The 15,710-nt window shown below is 48.8% G+C and overlaps 1 protein-coding gene across 4 annotated transcripts in view; it reads left to right on the plus strand.

Moving 5' to 3' along the window:
* PICK1 (protein interacting with PRKCA 1) overlaps positions 1-15,710 on the plus strand; it is a 317,172-nt gene that overhangs the window by 128,073 nt on the left and 173,389 nt on the right. The window lies entirely within an intron of this gene.

Raw genomic sequence — 15,710 nt, forward strand, 5'->3', positions numbered from 1 at the left:
ACCATTTTTTCCCCCTCTGCTGGCTGTTTTTGTAATTTGCAGTTGACTCTGATCCATTGAGTGGTGTGATGCAGTGACCCTTGTGACAGCTAGGGGGCACTGTACGGGTCATGCACACAGGCATATCCATTGTGGTAATGGAGATAGGATGAACGGCAGGATGGTAAATGACCGTTATGTATCCAAGGGTGGGTGGCCCTGGGGTGGAAGCTTGAACGTGTTTATCAGCAGAGGTACTGCTGAGGTTTTGCTACAGTGTATCAGGGAAAAGCTTCCAGGTGGCTTGGTGAGACGGGTGGGACCAGTCACCTACAAATCCACCCAGGGGCGTCTGTCTGAACACCCATAGTAAGCCTTTGTGTGGCTATGTGTGGAATAGGACCTGTAGTGAGCTCATGACCATGTGATCCATACCTCACCTGTGGGTGTGGTTATGTACCATATAATGTGCCTGAGGTCTGGTCACAGGGGGGGAGAGTGCCTGGATCTGATTGTTCTGTGTGGAAGGTCCCGGAAGGCCATGTGTGAGAGCAGTGTCTGTGACAGACTGCGTTTGGGGAGCCACTGTCCGGCTGTGGTTCTGGAACCGTGAGGCTGCCTAGTGAATAAGGCACTGTCCGGAATGGTGAGCCCAGTGCGGCCGCTTCCCTGAGAGAAAGGACTAACAGAGAGTCTGCATCTGGAACAGGAGCTCCTGCGAGGTAACCCCGGAGATGGGGATATAACTGTTGGTGTTATGAATGAGTCACCGTAGGAGGCAAAAACAGAAATGCTAGCTAAGTCCAGAAAACCAGAGAAGTTGGCAGCTATCGGATTGCAGACCCTTGAACCTATCAACACAACTAGCAGTAGCCGTGGGGGGTTCCTACGATGCCCTAGACCCCTCGATCACAGCCGGAGGACTATATAGCCTAAAGACAGAAAGGGAAATCTAAACTGCCCCAGAGCAGACCCCAAAGCAAAAGGCAGCCCCCAACATATAATGACAGTGAAGCAAGAAGAAAAAACACTAACACAGACAGAAAGATAGACTGAGCAAAGACGGGGCCCAAGCTAACTAGATAGGAAAGGACAGGAAGGCTGCTGTTTGCAATCCGTGAAAAACCGTATGAAAATAAGAGCCAACCGACTGACAGTGAAAAAGGCCCTGAAGACGCTAGGCTTCAAAAAAGCTATGTCAGTACTCAGGAATATTCTGAAGACAGAGCAACCGGCAAAAGGAGATTCAGCTCACCCCAGCAGGGAATGGCAGAATCCAGAAAAGCAAGGCAAACAAAACACAAAAGCTAACAGGCAAAGCAGAAAACTTAGCTTTAGAGGAGCAGGAATCAGACTGGTCTCCTAGAAGTCCACAGAGAAATCACCCGCAGGGCAGAAGGGCGTCGGCAGCCTTATATCCAGTCCGTTACTCCACTCAGCCAGTCATCATTAGGCTCAGGTGCCTGATAATCAGGCTCATTACCTTCCTTTACCAGAATAGGGAGTTCACCAGACCTCAGTGACGAAGGGGAAAATAAACTCACAACATGTTGGTGCCTGTGAAATTCTATGGACATTAATGAAGTGTACGGCATGCGGCCACCCACGGTAACTGGACGAAGAGGTCCAGCGTGTTTAGTGACAACGTATCCAAGCCGTGTACTATGCAAGGTTATGGACGATGTGTGGGCCTGTGAAGTATAACATGGCTTACGGTGCGGTTTATGATGGCACAATAAACTGCATTGGACTGTTTTAAGTGAAAGTGTTCCTGTGTGCATCAATACCGCAGCCAAATGAGTGTCCCCTAATACACTCAGTGAGCGCTACCTTACAGTGGATACTAGCTGTTAGTCTGTCTCCCATACACTAAACACAGAAAGAAGGATACCTGCTGTTTTTTTGTGGTAGCACAAAAACAGAAGCAGCAGAGGTGTGCAAGAAATTATAAGGCAGTACTGAGCAGTGTAGCTATAAATCTTCACTGGTTAAACTAGCTATTATCTGCACAATCTGTTCTTCACTCTGATCTTTCTCCTCTCTTCTTCATAAATTATAGTACACAGTGTAACCTCACTGCTGTCTGTCTGTCTGGAGTTGTTTTTTTTCAGAGGGAATGAAGAGTTTAGAGATATATTATGGATTGTGTGATTGAAATGTTTGCATGCAAAGAACTTCAGGTTTTTTTGTTCTCCTCTTAAACACCAAAGTCCATTATTTCTTTAAATACCTCCTCTATTTCCCTGACAATTCCATATAGTCGTGCAGTAAATGTCATTTTTAATTACGGTAACTTTATGCTACCATACTGTTATTTGCATGGATTAGATTGATGAAGACTGATAAAGGATTAACCGGCCATGAAAAAATAAAATAAAACCTGCTGAATGTTCTATAATAAGTAATACTCTCCTTATCGATACCGTATTGGTTTCTGCCTTTCTTCTTCCTTATGGACAGTTATCTGACTGCTGACGACAATCACATTGGTGACCATTGCATCATTGTCAGTCAGTGATAGGCTGCAGCATTCATTTGTCTTCCAGGATTGTGAATGACTTATATGGAAGTTTGGAAACATTTTAATTTTAGGCCTTTTCTGTGCTCTAAAGTGTTTCTCTGGGGCGTGGCTATGGAGGCGATTAAGTGAGGACTCGTTCGGTGGAAGCTCCTGCCATCCTGACAGCATCTGACCGGCGGACCCCCTGCTTTTGGGGCACACTTGCCTGGCTTTGACCCCTCTGGACCCGGAGGAGTTCCTGGATTGCCACTAGAGAGCGGGGCTGGATTCGGCGGTGCCTGCGGCTCTGAGGACTCGGGCGGCCGGTGGGGCCTGCACGGGGCGGCGGCCATATTGGAGGCGCGCGCTCTGCCTGTGAGAGATGCGGCGCCAGGCTCCATCACTGCAGCGCTGAGGAAACGGAACGGTGAGCAGATAAACTGACCATCTGTGAGGGACAGGCGATGTGTGCCCTGAAATATTGGGCCCCGCGTCCCTCTATTCACCATATCACCCACCCTGCCAGCGCCATAACTAGTGGGACCTGGATCCCTTCCTGTCTGTGATCCCTGTGGGGCCCTGAGAGTTACTTCCTGGGCTGTGGGGGCCCTTGCCTGCCGCCTGAGAGTGGATATTGCCCCCTTGTGAGACGCTGCGGGTCTGTGTTACACCTGGGACCCTGCAGTCACCATTAGTGTTGAGCGATACCACCCGATACTGAAAAATATCTTATCGGAATGGATCGGCCGATCTAAAAAAAAAGTATCGGGTATCGCCGATTCCGATCCCGGAAGTCCCATTCAAGACAATGGAACAGAAATATCGGAATTAAAAAAAACCCTTTCTTTCCCTGTTGGTTAATTCTACATGGAGAAAAACAACTAATAATAATGTAGAATGTAGTATTGTGGGAGGTGTAGGAGACATTAAAGCCATAGAGCTTTAGCCCATCAAATGGAATCGCAGTATTTTTTTTTTTTTTTAAAGACGTTCGTAGTTACAAAGATATTGACTATGTTAAAGTCTTTAATTTTTTGTCAGATATGTATGTTTCACTACTTCCATGCTCTTCACCTTCTTTTTTACTTCTCCCACACTTTCTCCTTCATCATCTTCAGCAGTATCTTCTTCTTTCTTCTTTTTTTTCTTCTTCTTCTTTTTCTTCTTCTTTTTCTTCTTCTTCTTTTTCTTCTTCTTTTTCTTCTTTTTCTTCTTCTTTTTCTTCTTTTTCTTCTTTTTCTCAGGCATTCCTGTAGTTATCTATAAAAGTTTGAAGATGACACTTTCCGTTCAGCCTGTCACAAAAGATTTACAACATGATTTGTCCGCGTTCAGTTTGGCCTGCAGCAGCAGGCCTTTTCCAGGGGCACCACGAGGAGGAACGGACTCACCCCCATACACTGCTTAGTCGTCTTCTGCTTATAAATTAGATAATATCATTTGCACTGATTGTTAGTCTTATGCTTAATGTTCTTCTGCTTTAGGTTTTTATGCTTCTTGGTCTTCTGTCTCTTGTTGTTCTGCATCTTGGTGGTTGTCTTCTGTTCTTTGTCCTCTTGGTCATCTTCTTCAGGGTCATCTTTTAGGTATTCTTCTGTGTGGTCTTCAGGGTCGTCGTCTTCAGGGTCATTGTCACAGGGTCGTCGTCGTCTTCAGGGTCATTGTCAGGGAGATCCAGAGTGAGAATCAAAAACCATTTCCACAAGCTAGAACTTGGAAAAGTAGCAGAAGGTACAAGAAGGCTGAGGAACAGCCGAGAACCAGCTGACGGTACTGGAATCCGGAGGGGCAGCAGAAGTAACAAGAGCCAATGGCACAACCGTGGACCAGCTGACGTTGCTGGAACATGGTTACTAAGCAGGAGGTACCTGTGCTCCAAAGCACTACCAAGGACCAGCAGATGTTGCTGGAACTTGGATACCATGAAGGAGGCACCTAGGCCAAAGGCTCTGCCGAGAACCAGCTGACGGTGCTGGAACCCGGATGGTAAGCAGAAGGTACCCAGGAAAAACAAAGTTGCAAGGCCGCGAGCCGGCCGCAGTTACCGAAACCCACAGTCCTACAGGGAGTGCTTGTCCTATTGGCACTATGGAACCAGCCTTTGTTACCAGAACCCACAGCCCACATAGAAAGTACTGAAACTGCAGGCACCATAGACTCGGCTAACCCGACCGCAACACGACAGGACAACGTATCAGTGGCAAAGTGACGTCGACACTACCCGGAAACAGCAGGCGTGTTGTAACCAGGCTGGGCAGGAGGGAGTACCCGTGCCAAAGACACTGCCGAGAACCAGCTGACGGTGCTGGAACCCGGAGGGGCAGCAAAAGGAACAAAAGCCAATGGGACAACCGAGGACCAGCTGACGTTGCTGGAACACTGTTACTAAGCAGGAGGTACCTGTGCTAAAAAGCACTACCAAGGACCAGCAGACGTTGCTGGAACTCGGATACCATGAAGGAGGCACCTAGGCCAAAGGCTCTGCCGAGAAACAGCTGACGTTGCTGGAACCCAGCTGGGCAGGAGGCAGTACCCGTGGCAAACACACTTCTGAGCAGCAACATGCGATGTTGAAGCCCAGGGGTCAATCAGGCAGCAGGCTGAGGCCAACTTGGAGCGAGTTTTATATTGGTTGTACACAACTACTGATTGTAACCGTGATCCACTTTTGCCTCTGGCTCTGTCTCTAGTATTTCCCCTTGCCTCCAACCACGGCAGTTGCTGCTCTGCAGGGTTGTCTGCACAATCCACACTTGTTCCTGAGTTACTGGGGCTCAGTCACGTCAGTTGATCCCCTGATGTGTGTCCGGCAAGGTGTCCTGCTCTGTCCACATTCCACAACTATTAATGGGAATGGGGACAGAGCAGGAGACATTGCCGGACACACCACAGGGGATCAACTGACGTGACTGAGCCCCAGTAACACAGGAACAAGTGTGGATTGTGCAGACGGCACATCAGAGCAGCGACTGGCGGGGTTGGAGGCCAGGGGAAATAGGCCTCTGGCTGTACTGTCTCTACTAAGTGGACCACGGTTAAAAGTCAGTAGTAGTGTGATATTGGAGGCAGCAGGAGACTTTGCCATCTGCACAGCAGGGGAACAGCTGGCGTTACTGAACCCCACAGACACAGGAGCGAGTGTTTCTATCTGTGCGGACGGCACTTCCAAGCTACAACTGGCTGTGTTGAAGCCCAGGATCAATGCTCCGAGCAGGCTGAGGCCTACTTGGAGCAAGTGGAAAATAACATGTAGTGTGATGTTGGAGGCAGCAGGAGACTTTGCCATCCGCACAGCAGGGGAACAGCTGGCATTACTGAACCCCACTAACACAGGAGCTAGTGTGTGTTTCTCTGTTAAGACGGCACTTCTGAACACCAACTGGCATTGTTGGAGCCCAGGATGAGGCATGGAGTTGGCTGAGGCTAACTACCAGCACGTTTTATAGAGGTTGTAGACTACTACTGATTGTAACCGTGCTCCACTTAGGCCTCTGGCTCCACTGTCTCTAGTATTTCCCCTGGCCTCCAACCCCGCCAGTGAGAGCTCTGAAGTGGCGTCAGCACAATCCACACTTGTTCCTGTGTTACTTGGCCTCAGTCCCGTCAGTTGATCCCCCGATGTGTGTCCGGCAAGGTCTCCTGCTCTGTCCTCATTCACACTACTAGTAATGGGAATGTGGACAGAGCAGGAGACCTTTACGGACACACATCAGGGGATCAACTGACGTGACTGAAGCCAAGTAACACAGGAACAAGTGTGGATTGTGCTGACACCACTTCAGAGCTGTCACTCGCGGGGTTGGAGGCCAGGGGAAATACTAGAGACAGTGGAGCCAGAGGCCTAAGTGGAGCAGGGTTAAAAATCAGTTGTAGTTTGAATGTGGATGGAGCAGGAGACTTTGCCGTCCACACAGCAGGGGAGCAGCTGGCATTACTGAACCCCACTAACACAGGAGCGAGTGTTTCTATCTGTGCGGATGGCACTTCCAGGCTACAACTGGCTGTGTTGTAGCCCAGGATCACTGCTCCGAGCAGGCTGAGGCCTACTTGGAGCGAGGAGAAAAAGCGTTGTAGTGTGAGTTTGGAGGCAGCTGGAGACTTTGCCGTCCACACAGCAGGGGAACAGCTGGCGTTACTGAACCCCACTAACACAGGAGCGAGTGTTTCTATCTGTGCAGACGGCACTTCCAGGCTACAACTGGCTGTGTTGTAGCCCAGGATCACTGCTCCGAGCAGGCTGAGGCCTACTTGGAGCGAGGAGAAAAAGCGTTGTAGTGTGAGTTTGGAGGCAGCTGGAGACTTTGCCGTCCACACAGCAGGGGAACAGCTGGCATTACTGAACCCCACTGACACAGGAGCGAGTGTTTCTATCTGTGCGGATGGCACTTCCAGGCTACAACTGGCTGTGTTGTAGCCCAGCATGAAGCATGCAGCAGACGGAGGACAACTTGCAGCTGGTTTTATAGAGGTTGTAGACTACTACTGATTGTCACTGTGCTCCACTATGGCCTCCGGCTCCACTGTCTCTAGTATTTCCCCAGGCCAACAACCCCGCCAGTTACAGCTGTGAAGTGGCGTCTGCACAATCCACACTTGTTCCTGTGTACCTGTGGCTCAGTCCCGTCTGTTGATCCCCTGATGTTTGTCTGCCAAGCTCTCCTGCTCAGTCCTCATTCACACTACTAGTAATGTGAATGTGGACAGAGCAGGAGACCTTGCCGGACACACATCAGGGGATCAACTGACGGGACTGAGCCACAGTAACTCAGGAACAAGTGTGGATTGTGCAGACGCCACTTCACAGCTGTAACTGGCGTGGTTGTTGGCCAGGGGAAATACTAGAGACAGTGGAGCCAGAGGCCTAAGTTGACCAAAGTTACAAATCTGTAGTAGTTTGCATGTGGAGGCAGCAGGAGACTTTGCCGTCCACACAACAGGGGAACAGCTGACGTTACTGAACCCCACTAACACAGGAGCTAGTGTGTTTTTCTCTGTGGAGACGGCACTTCTGAATTCCAACTGGCGTTGTTGGAGCCCAGGATGAGGCATGGAGCAGGCTGAGGCCTGCTGTTTTTTGAATGTGGAGGCAGCAGGAGACATTGCCGTCCACACAGCAGGGGAACAGCTGACGTTACTGAACCCCACTTACACAGGAGCTAGTGTGTTTTTCTCTGTGAAGACGGCACTTCTGAACACCAACTGACGTTGCTGGAGCCCAGGATGAGGCCTGGAGCAGGCTGAGGCCTGATGGTGTTGGCTTGTGGAGGCAGCAGGAGACTTTGCCGTCTACACAGCAGGGGAACAGCTGGCATTACTGAACCCCACTAACACAGGAGCTAGTGTGTTTTTCTCTGTGAAGACGGCACTTCTGAACACCAACTGGCGTTGTTGGAGCCCAGGATGAGGCATGGAGCTGGCTGAGGCCAACTTGCAGCACGTTTTATAGAGGTAGTAGACTACAACTGATTGTAACCGTGCTCCACTATGGCCTCCGGCTCCACTGTCTCTAGTATTTCCCCTGGCCTCCAACCCCGCCAGTGACAGCTCTGAAGTGGTGTCAGCACAATCCACACTTGTTCCTGTGTTACTTGGGCTCAGTCCCGTCAGTTGATCCCCTGATGTGTGTCCGGCAAGGTCTCCTGCTCTGTCCTCATTCACACTACTAGTAATGGGAATGTGGACAGAGCAGGAGACCTTGCCGGACACACATCAGGGGATCAACTGACGTGACTGAGCCCAAGTAACACTGGAACAAGTGTGGATTATGCAGACGCCACTTAAGAGCTGTCACTGGCGGGGTTGGAAGCCAGGGGAAATACTAGAGACAGTGGAGTCGGAGGCCTAAGTGGAGCAGGGTTAAAAATAAGTAGTAGTTTGAATGTGGATGGAGCTGGAGACTTTGTCATCCACACAGCAGGGGAGCAGCTGGCGTTACTGAACCCCAGTAACACAGGAGCTAGTGTTTTTCTCTGTGCAGATGACACATCTGAGCAACAATTGGCTGTGTTGAAGCCCAGGGATTATAGTTCAGGTGGTAGAAACATGAACACAACAGGAGACCCGGATACAGTTGCCAACCAATTATTTAGTCGTGAAGAGGACTGGCAAATTCTGGGGAGATCCAGGCCTTGTTCATTTTCAGAAAAGTAAGCCGTCGACGTTATCGGAAGAAAGTCGCATGCGACGGTCTGTTAGTACACCACCTGCGGCACTAAAGACGCCTTCCGATAATACACTGGCAGCAGGGCAAGCCAGCACCTCCAATGCATACTGGCTAAGCTCTGGCCATGTATCCAGCTTAGAGACTTGAAGGGGGAAGAGCCATCTGGGAGTACACTAACAGGGCAAGACATGTAGTCTGTCACCATCTGACGGAAACGTTGCCTCCTGCTGACTGGAGCCGTCAGTGATGGTGTAGACAATTGTGTCGGACACACAAAACTTTGCCACATTTTTGCCACATTTGGGCCATAGTGGTCTTGCCTTGTGCTGAGGCGCTGCCTCTGCTCCCTCTTTGTGCCGAGTTTCCTCCACTGGGTCGACGCACAGAGGTGCTTTGTAAAAAACTAGCACCACTGCTGTCGGGTGGAATGGAAAACATGATGGCCTGCATCAGTGTGTCTTGGTACTCCCGCAGTTTACGCTCCCGGTTCAACGTTGGTATGAGGGTTTGCAAGTTGTCCCGGTAGCGAGGATCTAGGAGGGTGTACACCCAATAATCAGCCGTGTAGAGAATGTGGGCGATGCGGCGGTCGTTTCTCATGCACTGCAGCATGAAGTCAACCATGTTCTGCAGACTCCCAACTGCCAAAGAACCTCTGTCCCCTGCTTGAGGCGTGATCTCTGCCTGCTCTGCATCACCCCACCCTCGCTGTACATACTGACTAGAGCTTTGTGTACCTCCCTCCTGTGGAGAGATGTCTTCCTCCTCCATCGACTCCTCCTCCTCATCCTCCTCACAAAGTGTCCCCTGCCTAGGCCTTTGTGAGGAAGCACATAGCGCAGACTGTCCAGAAGCAGATGGCATTTGGGACTCCTCATCCTCCACCTCTTCCAAAACCTCCTCCCTTAGTGCTTGCAGTGTTTTTTGAAGCATGCAGATAAGGGGGACAGTCATGCTGACTAGTGCATCATCTGCACTCGCCATCCGCGTGGAATCATCGAAGGCACGCAAAACAAAGCAGATGTCCTTCATAGAGGCCCACTCAGTGGTGCTGAAGTGTGACCGGCGCACATTGCGACTTGTTTGCGCCTGATGCAGCTGGTACTCCATGACTGCTGCCTGCTGCTCACACAACCGCTCCAACATATGTAACGTTGAATTCCACCTGGTGGGTAGGTCACATATGATGCGATGTTCCGAAGGCGTAATCGGCGCTGCAGAGCAGCAAGGCGCGATCTTGCCGTGCTGGAACTCCGCAAGTGAGCGCACTCTATGCGGACCTTGTGCAGCAGTGCATCAAGATCCGGATAGTCCCTCAGAAAGCTCTGCACGACCAAGTTGAGCACATGTGCCAGACATGGGATGTGAGTGAGGTTGCCAAGGCCAAGAGCTGCCACCAGATTTCGGCCATTGTCACACACTACCAAGCCCGGCTGGAGATTCGCTGGCAGAAACCACACGTCGCTCTCCTGCTTGATGGCATTCCAGAGCTCCTGCGCTGTGTGGCTTCGATTCCCCAATGAAATTAATTTCAGTACGGCCTGTTGACGTTTGGCCACGGCTGTGCTCATATCGGTCGTAACAGGCTCCTGCTGCGCTGTTTCTGAGGAACTGGAGTAGGAGGAGGAGTCAATGTGTACAGACTGGATTCCTGCAATCCGTGAAGTTGGCAGAACACGTAGAGCGCCACTCTCCAGATCTGTACCCGGCTCCACAACATTGACCCAATGTGCAGTGAGGGAAAGGTATCGTCCTTGTCCGTGGTTACTGGTCCACGCATCGGTGGTCAGGTGGACCTTGCTACTGACGGCGTTTAGTAGCGCATGTTTTATGTTTGCCTCCACATGTTTCTGCAGGGCAGGGACGGCTCGCCTGCTGAAACAAAAGCGGCTGGGCACAGTGTATTGTGGGACTGCCAATGCCATGAAGTCCCGGAAGGTGTCAGTCTCCACGAGAATGAATGACAGCATTTCAAGGGCTAGTATTTTGTCAATGCCAGCATTCAGAGCCTGTGCTCGGGGATGGTTTGCCGAGTATGGCCGCCTTTTCTCCCATGCCTGTGCTACCGATGGCTGCCGAGTGGCCTGGGAGTGTGAGGATGACTTGGAACGTGGTGCTGTGGGTGGAATGTCACAGGGTCTCCGGACAACAGTGCCAGAGGTTCTTCCTTGGCGATCCTGTGAGGAAGCCGAACCAGCTGTGTGTGAGCTGGAGGAAGAGGCCCCAACACGAGCTGAAAAGGTGGTAGGTGGTGCTGTACGTTGGCCTACGTCTTCAGTGTGTCTGTGTAACTCCAGCTCATGCTTGGTTCGCACATGTTTCCACATATTAGTGGTATTGAGGTTGCTGACATTTTTCCCTCTTTTGACTCTCTTATGACACAGCTTGCATTTGACAAAGCAAATGTCATCTGCAACTGAAGTGGAGGCTACAGGCAACCAAGTCTGCCCCCTCCCTCTCCCTCCGATTTTGGCCGTTCGGGGGCGGCACGGTGGCTCAGTGGTTAGCGCTTCAGCCTTGCAGCGCTGGGGTCCTGGGTTCGAATCCCACCAAGGACAACATCTGCAAGGAGTTTGTATGTTCTCCCCGTGTTTGCGTGGGTTTCCTCCGGGCACTCCGGTTTCCTCCCACATTCTAAAGACATACTAATAGGGAATTTAGATTGTGAGCCCCATCGGGGACAGTGATGATGATGTGTGCAAAAATGTAAAGCGCTGCGGAATATGTTAGCGCTATATAAAAATAAAGATTATTATTATTATTATCTTCCTCAGAGCTCCTCCCACCACCTTCCTGTTCCTCATGCCATGATGGGTCAAGGACCTCATCTGGGTTGTCTCGCCAGCACCGTACGCACCAGAAAGTGGTAACTGAGTCTCGTCATCATCTGATGCGTACTGAGGTGTGCTGACCATAGGCACTGGCCCACCCGCCTCTTCAGATTCAGCGGGACAAAGAAGTTGCGCATCACTGCATACTCCCTTTTCACATTCTGGAATGCTGCTTGGCTGGCCCCCTCTTTCCAAACCAACAGATTCCGAGAACAGAAGTAGAGACTGTGATGGCTCCTGTCCAGGGGTCTCTGACTGCCTGGGCACTTTGGCAGGTGGTGAAGAGACAGATGGTTGCTCTTCGGAGCTCTGGCCCTGAGAGGATGTGGAAGTAATTGAAGTCGATGCGTTAGCTGCCATCCATCTGACAACGGCTTCAATTTGTTCCTCCCGCAGCAGTGGGGTACGGTGAGGTCCTACAAAGCTGCGCATAAAGTTACTGTTGCCTGCTAAAACTGGGGGATGCTGACTCACTGGTGCCAACAGCAGGCAGAGAATCCCCACGTCCTCTCCCTGCAGAATCCCCACGTCCTCTCCCTGCTGAAACTCCACGCCCACGGCCGCGTGCCTTACTCCCTGCCTTCTTCATCTTGCTAGACTGAGAAAGATAGGCAGAAAAGTACAAAGGGGGGCCTTAGTGTGCTTATTCCTGAACAGCTGGTTACAGGTATAAAAAACACTAATTTTATGAAGTGTGTGTGTCGGCTACACTTTAATAGGAGATAATGTGGCCTACACAACTTTCAAATGTAGTGTTTGGTGAACTTTGTTTTTTTTGGGGGGGGAAAAAAAACTAAAAGGATGTGACCAAAGATTTGAAAGTCAGAGTATCACCAACTTTCTGGAGCTATTACAATGCAGGCAGGTAACCAACAATGCAAAAGATGAGGCTCCAAAAAAATTGGGTAATACTAATCTGGCTGCAGCTGAAGGGCACAAATCAGAAAAAAGGCTCCTCTATCTACTCCTATATAGTGTTTGCAACCAACCAATGAAGATGGATATGGATGGATGCACACTAATAGGAGAAGAAAAAATGAGCTGCAATTAAAGAAATATATGTGTGAGGCAGTGACGCACGCTGAGCGGCCTGCAACCAGACGTAGCTGCAGGACACACTACTCAGCAAGAGCTGCACTCACACACAGTCAGAGACCTCTCAGACATCCGTGAACAGTGCAGCTAAGTGGCCACTAGCACTGACAGGCTGCAGAAAGGCTCCGCTGTGTACTACTAGTGTTTGCAACCACCGTATATGGATACGGATGGATGCACACTAATAGGAGAAAAAATGAGCTTCAATAAAAGAAAAATGTGTGAGGCAGTGACACGCTGAGCGGCCTACAACCAGACGTAGCTGCAGGACACACTACTCAGCATGAGCTGCACTCACACAGTCAGAGACCTCTCAGACAGCCGTGAACAGTGCAGCTAAGTGGGCACTAGCACTGACAGGCTGCAGAAAGGCTCCGCTGTCTACTACTAGTGTTTGCAACCAACGTATATGGATACGGATGGAAGCACACTAGATAGAATTTTTGAAAAATAAGCAGCTCAAAAAGAAAAATATGTATGAGGCAGCTGTGAGGCACGCTGGGCGGCCTACAACCAGACGTGGCTGCAGGACCCACTCCACAGCGTGAGCTGCACTCACACAGCCCTTGCAGACAGCTGTGAACACTGCTGCTAGGGAAAGACAAGCTACAGTGGTGCTTTATGTAGTCTGGATAAAGCACAATATTGTTTTGAGAATCGCTATTTCTAACTGTCCCTCACAGTCAACAGCAGCCTGTCCCTAACTGAATTCACAGCAGAGTGACCAGAAATGCGGCGGCAGTGGCTTTTATAGTGCATCATGACTTCATTTCAGCAGCCAATCACAGCCATGCCAATAGTTAACATGCCTACATGCCTAACAGGATGTGCCCACACTTCTGAGGAATCCCATTGCTGAATCAAAGCGAGCGGGCTGATAGCATTATGGGAACTTCCGATTCCGGTATCCGATATGGAAAAAAGTATCGGAAGTCAGTATCGGAATTCCGATACAGCTAATATTGGCCGATACTTGCGGTATCTGAAAGCTCAACACTAGTCACCATACATTTGTCATACCCTGTCTGTCACTCTGATTCAGAGACTCCAGAGTGCACGGTTCCTGCTCCCCAGCTTTGCCCTATTGTTTTTAAAATGAGCCCTTCCAAGGGATCTGGAACGGCGGCTGAAAAGCTAAAAGAATATGCCAGAGTAGACCATGCTGAGGGCTCAAGATCCACTAAAAATAACCCCACACAAGCTCAACATAAGAGTCGCCCCTCTGAAGGTGGGGAGGAGTGTGAGCAGGGGGAATTAACCCTTAACCCCTTCACTACCAAGGGTGGTTTGCACATTAACTCCCAGGCCAATTTTTACAATTCTGACCACTGTCCCTTTATGAGGTAATAATTCTGGAATGCTTCCATGGATCCCGGTGATTCTGACATTGTTTTCTCGTGACATTGTACTTCATGTTAGTGGTAAAATTTTATTCATAGAACTTGCGTTTATTTGTGAAAAAAATGGAAATTTGGCTTAAATTTTGAAAATTTTGCAATTTTCCAACTTTGAATTTTTATGCTCTTAAATCACAGAGATATGGCACTCAAAAAACTTAATAGATAACATTTCCAACATGTTTACTTTACATCAGCACAATTTGGGAACCAAATTTTTTTTTTGTTAGGAAGTTATAAGGGTTAAAAGTTGACCAGCGATTTCTCATTTTATTTTTAGGGACCACATCACATTTGAAGCCACTTTGAGGGGTCTATATGATAGAAAATACCCAAAAGTGACACCATTCTAAAAGGTGCTCAAAACCACATTCAAGAAGTTTATTAACCCTTCAGGTGCTTTACAGGAATTTTTTGAATGTTTAAAAAACCGAACATTTAACTTTTTTCCACAAAAAAAATTACTTCAGGTTCAATTTTTTTATTTTACCAAGGGTAACAGGAGAAATTGGACTTCAAAAGTTATTGTGCAGTTTGTCCTGAGTACGCTGATACCTGATATGTGGGAGAAACCACTGTTTGGGCGCATGGCAGAGCTCGGAAGGGAAGGAGCGCCGTTTGAGTTTTTCACTGCAAAATTGGCTGGAATTCAGATTGGACGCCATGCCACGTTTGGAGGGCCCCTGATGTGCCTAAACAGTGGAAACCCCCCACAAGTGACCCCATTTTGGAAACTAGACCCCCCCAAGGGACTTATCTAGATATGTGGTGGGCACTTTGAACCCCCAAGGGCTTCACAGAAGTTTATAACGTACAGCCGTACAATTAAAAAAATCATATTTTTTCCACAAAAATGATCTTTTCACCCCCAATTTTTATTTCCCAAGAGTAACAGGTCCCCAAAAGTTATTGTGCAATTTGTCCTGAATACGCTGATATCCCATATATGGGGATAAACCACTATTTGGGCATATGGCAGAGCTCGGAAGGGAAGCAGCGCCATTTAACTTTTTGGCTGGAATTAAGATAGGACGCCATGTCGCGTTTGGTAAGCCCCTGATGTGCCAAAACAGTGGAAATCCCCCAATTCTAACTCCAAACCTAACCCTAGCCCTAACCCTAGCTCTTACCCTAGCCCTAACCCTAACCCTAGCCCTAATGGGAATATGGAAATAAATAAAAAAAATTTTTTATTATTTTTCCCTAACTAAGGGGGTGATAACGGGGGGTTTGATTTACTATTTATGGCGGGTTTTCATTTTTGGCAGCTGTCATACTCTGAAAGACACTTTTTATTGTAAAAATAGTTTATGCATCACCACATTTTGAGAGCTATAATTTTTCCATATTTTGACCCACCAAGTCATGTGAGGTCTTATTTTTTGCGAGACGAGTTGACGTTTTTATTGGTACCATTTTCGGGCACGTGACATTTTTTGATCACTTTTTATTCAGATTTTTGGGATGCAGAATGAACAAAAACCATCGTTTCATGAATTTCTTTCGGGGGGTGCGTTTACACCGTTCCGCGTGCGGTAAAATTGATAAAGCGCTTTATTCTTTGGGTCAGTACGGTTACAGCAATACCTCATTTGTCATTTTTTTATGTTGTGGTGGTTTTATGCAATGAAAACAATTTCTATATAAAAAATTATTTTTGCATCGCTTTATTCTGCGAGCTATAACTTTTTTATTTTTTTTGCTGATGACGCTGTGTTGTGGCTCGTTTTTTGCGGGGCAAGATG

Source organism: Dendrobates tinctorius, unplaced genomic scaffold (assembly GCF_039654945.1).
Source record: "Dendrobates tinctorius isolate UK_male_01 unplaced genomic scaffold, ASM3965494v1 ptg000094l, whole genome shotgun sequence".
Lineage (NCBI taxonomy): Eukaryota > Metazoa > Chordata > Amphibia > Anura > Dendrobatidae > Dendrobates > Dendrobates tinctorius.